The sequence below is a fragment of the Oryctolagus cuniculus genome, chromosome 13 (genome assembly GCF_051225735.1).
Source record: "Oryctolagus cuniculus isolate XC-2025 breed Fujian yellow rabbit chromosome 13, ASM5122573v1, whole genome shotgun sequence".
Classification (NCBI taxonomy): domain Eukaryota; kingdom Metazoa; phylum Chordata; class Mammalia; order Lagomorpha; family Leporidae; genus Oryctolagus; species Oryctolagus cuniculus.
Window position 1 is genome coordinate 67,196,385 of NC_142879.1, and position 6,736 is coordinate 67,203,120.

The following is a 6,736-nucleotide window of genomic DNA, read 5'->3' on the forward strand; positions in this document are numbered from 1 at the left end:
TTATGAAGAATTTCTTCCAACTCTGAGATGCTATAATTCTGTGTTGGCTGCAAGAAATTCCAGGAAGCATAAGCAGTAAACCACATTTCATTTACTCCTGGGTTTATTTGCTTGGTAAAAATAATCATTAGAAAATTCCAGAATTCATGGGATATGAGATGACATTTCCCATCTTTCTTTTTTATTTAAAAAAAAAATGCTTGCTATTCTATCAAAATATAGATAAGAAAATTGTTTGGAAGATGGAAACATTTGGTATTTTCAGTATCATGATGACTGAATTAGATAATTTGATAATCAAACTAATTATTGAATCATCAGATGTTCAGATAAAATCATCTAAAGAACTGTTAGTTTAGTTGCCACATTACTCTAAATCCTGCTCTCCTAAAGGTGAACTAAAGATCACAATGCATGCATTGTACAGTCTTCTGTTTACTGAAGAAGTCAGCATGCAAACCTAGTTCAGAAAGCTCTGAAAGTTTGTTCTATGACACATCTTTACTCCCAACATGTAGCAATGACAAATAAAGCTTATCGGGCTTAAAAACTAAACAAACACTTCTGTGGCTCAGAGTTGGGACAGAAGTACAAAGTGAGCTCAGCGGAAGCCACAAGCTTACGGGGCTCTGAGTCTGGAACCAGGCAATATTAGCTAGAGTTTGGCTCTTCCAGAGTAAATTAAAATAAAAGAGTTCCATGCCGAGATGAGAGACTGAAGCCAGGCTCACTGCTTGAAGCCAGGGGCAGGGCAGGCTCCTCCTACTCATAAAGAGATACTGAAATAGAAGCTTTTCCTGCCTGGGACTACAGCTTTTAGCAAACTGGATTTAGAGGGAGGACACAGATATAGCTTTGGGACCACAAAAGGAAGCAGTCCACTCCCTGGCTTGATGCCTGGATCTCTGTGGTGGGCTAGACCTTGGAAGTACCAATAGCAGATCAGGGTCTGAACTGGGGTCCCAGGGACGCAAGTGCAGAATGAAGGCAATCTCAAAACCACTAGATAAGGAGTTCCAAAGCACAATGGAAATGGGGAGAAAAAGAGACACGGAATGCAAGCCTAGAACAAAAATGAGCTCCTGAACCAAAAGCCAGTGCCAAGAAAACCAATTAAACGATAAGAACATGAATTTACTCCTGTAGAAAATAAGGTATTAAACAATCTGAGAAAACATTTAAATATTTTTCAAAATGCATAAGGAAATGAGTGGAGGAATAACTTCCATTGAGAAAAAACAACAAGACATTGTAAAAATCCATACATAAATGAACTCAGAGTGGATAAATAGTGAAAAGGGCAACTAGAAATCTTGGCATTGAAAAATAAAGTCATTAAAATGAAAATCCAATAGATGAGATAAGATGCAGACTGGAAACAAAGAGAAAGTGAAGTAAAGGCAATGCTGAGGATTTCACTCAGAAGACAAGTCAGTTATAAAGAGAGAAAACTGAAGAGAGAGCAATTAGCAGACATGGAGGCATACTCCCTGTGGCTTAGCGGGTAAAGCCAATTCCCGCAGCACTGGCATCCCCATATAGGCGCCAGTTCTTGTTCTGCTTGCCCCAATTCCAATCCAGCTCCTTACTAATGCACCTGGGAAAGCAGCAGAAGATGGCCCAAGTTCTTGGACCCCTGCACCCACCTGGGAGATCTGGAGGAAGCTCTTGGCTCCTGGCTTCCATCTGTCCCAGCCGTGGCCTTAGCAGCCATCTGGGGAGTGAATCAGCAGATAGAGACTTCTCTCTCTATCTCTGCCTCTCTCTCTCCCTCTCTATAACTCTACCTTTCAAATAAATAATTGAATCTTAAAAAAAAAAAAAGACAGAAACAGGGGATTTATATGATTCAACACATATCTACTAGGAGTTTCTGAAAATAAGCATGAAAGGAATGGTGGAGAAGCAATATTTGAAGAGGAAATAGCTAAGAATTTCTCACAGTTAAATAAAGATCTGAGACATTAGATCAAAAGGTCAAATAGAGTACCAAGCAGGATAAACAAATCCACACATCTTAGTAAACTACATAACAATTTAAAAGATGTTAGAAGGGGTGGGCGTTTGACTCAACAGCTGCCTGGGATGCCTGCAATCCCTTATCAGGGAACCTGGTTTCAACTCCACTGTCAGCTCCCAATTCAGCTTCCTGCTCAAGGAAACCGCAGGACACAGCTGGCGATAAACTCAAGTATTTGAGTCCCTGCTGGCCACATAGGAGACTCAGATGGAGTTCTAGGTTCTTGGCTTCAATCTGACCCAGCCCCATCTGTTGTAGACATTTGGGGAGTGAAGGAGCAGATGAAAGATCTCTCTCTCTCTCTCTCTCTCTCTGCCATTCAAATAAGTAAAAAAAAAAAAAAATTAAAAACAAAACAATTTGAAAAGATACATCAGCTTCATAGGAATGAAAATTTGACTGATAGATGACTTGTCATTAGCAAAAGAAGACAATGAAGTAACATCTTTTTAGTGCTAAGGGAAAATATTAGACAACCTAAAAGTACACACCTTTTAAAATTATTATTCAACACTGAGGACCAAGTTTATGCATCAATATAAACAAGAGTGAAATAACTGAAATGGAAAACAAAGTCATATTACAATAAATAAATACAAACAAAACTTATTTTTCAGAAAAGATATAAATATGAAACACACACAAGCTAATATGAATACACAGTCTTTAACACAATTAACTAAGAAAGAAAAGGGTAAAAATAAATAATATTAGGCATCATAAAGAAGCTACAACCACACATACTAAACAGAGTCATAAATCACTGCATTATATAAATACTACAGGTACCTTTAGGCCAACCAATTTGAAATCTTGGATGACATGTGTTAAATATGTTAGTGGTGTGGGTATTTGGCCTGGTGGTTAAGACACCAGTTAAGACCGGCGCTGCAGCTCACTAGGCTAATCCTCCGCCTTGTGGCGCTGGCACACCAGGTTCTAGTCCCGGTTGGGGCGCTGGATTCTGTCCCGGTTGCCCCTCTTCCAGGCCAGCTCTCTGCTGTGGCCAGGGAGGGCAGTGGAGGATGGCCCAGTGCTTGGGCCCTGCACCCCATGGGAGACCAGGAGAAGTACCTGGCTCCTGCCTTCGGATCAGCGCAATGCGCCGGCCACGGCGGCCATTGGAGGGTGAACCAACGGCAAAGGAAGACCTTTCTCTCTGTCTCTCTCTCTCACTATCCACTCTGCCTGTCAAAAAAAAAAAAAAAAAAAGACACCAGTTAAGAAGTCTGCATTCCACATTGGAGTAACTAGGTTCAATGCCCCACTCTCATTCCTGACTCCAGCTCCCTGATAATGTAGCAACTGCAAGGCAGTGGTGATTGTTCAAGTAATTGGGTTCTGTCACCCATGTGATAGACATGGATTGAATTCCAGAATCCTGGCTTGGTCCTTGCTCAGACAAGGTAATGGCAGGCATTTGGGGTAGTGAGCCCGCAGATGGGAGCTTTTTCTCTCATTTGTCTCTACTTCTCAAATTAAAAGAGAGATAGAGAGAGAGAGAGAGAGATCTAAAAGATGCATTAATGATTTAATGCAAAACTTGGTGATCCCATTTGACATGAGTTCTTATAGTAGTCTTTCAGTTTGATTTGACCCTGACCAGACATTTAGCCTCTGACTCTGTAGGTCACATACTAGAAAAAGAAAAGAAAGAAAAAGAAAAAAAGAACATACGGTTAATTTGGGATTTTGCCAAACAAAAGCTAGCCCCACTCACTTGATTGTTGTACCTAATGATTACCCTTAACTCGTTAATTTCGTATAGGCGTGATAGTCAATGGCAGTAATGGGTCAGCATAAAAAATTGACATCAATCAGGATTTAATGGATTCTGCACAAATATGGGCATGGAGTTAAGCCACATACTCCGTATATAATTCATATTTATTTTTAAAACAAAAGCTGCAAATCTTGGAAGGAATAACACTTCCATCTTTTTTTAAAACTTGGATGGCTAAGTAGGTGATCACGTAATATCTCTGTATTAGCTATGTCTCCTCCTTTGGCTTATACTGGAACTTTATTTTCAAGGTTTTAAGAGAAGAGGAAGGTACTTAGAAATGTGTCCTTAGCCAGTATGGGGCTGTGCAGTAAGAAAAACAACTTCAAGGGGGCCGGTGCTGTGGCACAGCGGGCAAAGCCACCACCTATAGTGCCAGCATCCCAGATTGGGGCCGGTTGGAGTCCCAGCTGCTCCAGTTTTGATCCAGCTCTCTGTTATGGCCTGGGAAAGGAGTAGAAGTCCTTGGGCCCCTGCACCCGTGTGGGAGACCTGGAGGAAGCTCCAGGCTCTTGGCTTCAGATCTGTGAACCAGCGGGAGGAGGATCTCTCTCTCTCTCTCTCTCTCTCTCTGCCTTTCTGTAACTCTGCCTTTCAAATAAATAAATAAATCTTTAAAAAAATTTTTTTTCAAGGAACTTTTGCTTAAGTAAATATTTTAGTATAGTTAAACATGCAGAACATGTGCATTTTTTACCTACTCAAATGTTTCTGTGTGGATATAAATATAAACATATATATATATGAAAAAATGATAATAGAACTACTGACAGATGCTTTGGTGCAGCTGCAAAACACAAATATTTCTCCACATATATTCCTATTCACTCAAGAGATAGAGATCTACAAACCTGCTAAGCTGGTATTTCACTTATGCACTATTTTCTGTCTGCTTCTTAACAAGGGTCTCCACATTCGACATGTGACCTGGACTTTATTTTAACTACCATGCTCTTGGCTTTACTCTTTGCATGTCAACTTTATCCTTTAATAGTCTGTTCAATTGTTGTTTTTCAGCTTCAAATTCTGACTTGCTTTCTTTCCCCTTCAGCAATCTCCTATAATTTTATTTATTGTTCCTAAAGTATGACTCTTGCTTGTGTGTTCCACGAATGACAACCTTTTCCCAAAGGGGATCAAGTGAGTAGCTATTCTTCAGCTCCACCTAAAAACCATATTTAAATGCAATTGTTCCCACTCCTTTTGCTTTGCTCCTCATATTTGGTCTAAAACTAACAAGATATTATCAAAATGTGGCTTTTGTTTGCTTATGGTGCTTTTATATTTTTGTACATGCATGTTTTGAGTTGTCCTAAATATATATAGACATATTAATAAATATATGGCTGGCGCCGCGGCTCACTCCACCTTGCGGCGCCAGCACACCGGGTTCTAGTCCCGGTTGGGGCACCAGATTCTGTCCCGGTTGCCCCTCTTCCAGGCCAGCTCTCTGCTGTGGCCAGGGAGTGCAGTGGAGGATGGCCCAAGTGCTTGGGCCCTGCACCCCATGGGAGACCAGGAGAAGTACCTGGCTCTTGCCATCGGATCAGCGCAGTGCGCCGGCCGCAGCGCGCTGGCTGCGGCGGCCATTGGAGGGTGAACCAATGGCAAAGGAAGACCTTTCTCTCTGTCTCTGTCTCTCTCTCTCACTGTCCACTCTGCCTGTCAAAAAAAGACTAAATATATATATATATATATGTGTATATATATATATATATATATATCATGCCCAGGTACAAGTTATAAGATAGTTTCAGGGGCCAGTGCTGTGGTCTAGCCAGTTAAGGTGACACTTGTGACAACAGTATCCCATATGGGCTTCCATTCAAGTCTTGGCTGCTTTGCTTCTAAACCAGCTCTCTGCTAATGGCCCAGGAAAGCAACGGGAGATGGCCCAAGTCCTTGGGCCCCTGCACCTGCGTGGGAGACCCAGAGGAGGCTCCTGGCTTCGGATGGGCGCAGCTCCGGCCGTTGCAGCCAGCTGGGGAGTGACCAGCAGATGGAAGACCTCTCTCTCTCTCTCTCTCTCTCTGCCTCTTCTCTCTCTGTGTAACTCTGACTTTCAAGTAAATAAATAAATCTTAAAAAAAAAAAAAAAAGATCTGTTTCTGTGTCTCTCCCTCACTCTCTGTAAGTCTGCCTTTAAACTAAATAAATCTTTTTAAAAAATAGCTGTTATGGCTACATGTTAATATTAATTAGATTATCTGATTTCCTGAATACACATCCATCTATCCTGCACTATGGTTTTCACTGGTCTCTCCATCTAGAAATTTAAGTCCTTTGCTCCACTTTGAAAATTGACAAAGAAACTGAGCTTTGTTGCCCAACATTCCTAAGATCAGGATTAGTCAGGACATAAATTGACTCTACAAATGATCTCTGGACTCTTGGTCCACAGGACCTTGCCCCCACATCCCACTGCCTTCTTCAAGGTCCAGCTCAGATAATACTTGGGAGCCTTCTTGACACCTTCATGCAGAAATAATTGTCCCTACCTGCTTTAATTATTCTCCTTTTGGAATGCTTGCCACTTTTTATTTTGTGTCATGGTTATTTGTATACAGGACTTAATTTCCCCCTCAGTTGTTAAGCCACTTGAGGTTGGAACCTACTCAATTCAATTTTTTTAAAGTTTTATTTTATTTATTTGAAAGAGTTACAGAGAAGGGAATAGGAAGGAAGCACACTGATAGTCTGGGGAGAGATAGTTTAATAAAACTGGAGATACTGCAGGTTCAAGGAAGAGTAGGGGAGGAAACAGCAGAAGAAACTCTTCCGGAATGCGTGACTCACAGCGGACCTGCGTGGAGAGCGTGGGAGCCCACAGTTCGGGACACCAGCGGCAGACTCAACACACCAGCGCTGGAACGCGAGATGAGCCGAACCTCAATAGCCCGAGACACCGGCAGGCAAGCGGAGAGAGGAGACTA

At 41.7% G+C, this 6,736-nt stretch overlaps 1 long non-coding RNA gene across 1 annotated transcript in view; it reads left to right on the forward strand.

The window, feature by feature from the left end:
- The window catches only part of LOC138844994 (uncharacterized), a 53,946-nt gene extending 48,044 nt beyond the window's left edge, over positions 1–5,902 (forward strand). The window contains exon 3 of the long non-coding RNA XR_016219083.1: positions 5,660–5,902. This is a non-coding gene — a long non-coding RNA (uncharacterized LOC138844994). The remainder of the gene's footprint in view (positions 1–5,659) is intronic.
- Positions 5,903–6,736: the final 834 nt, after the last annotated feature.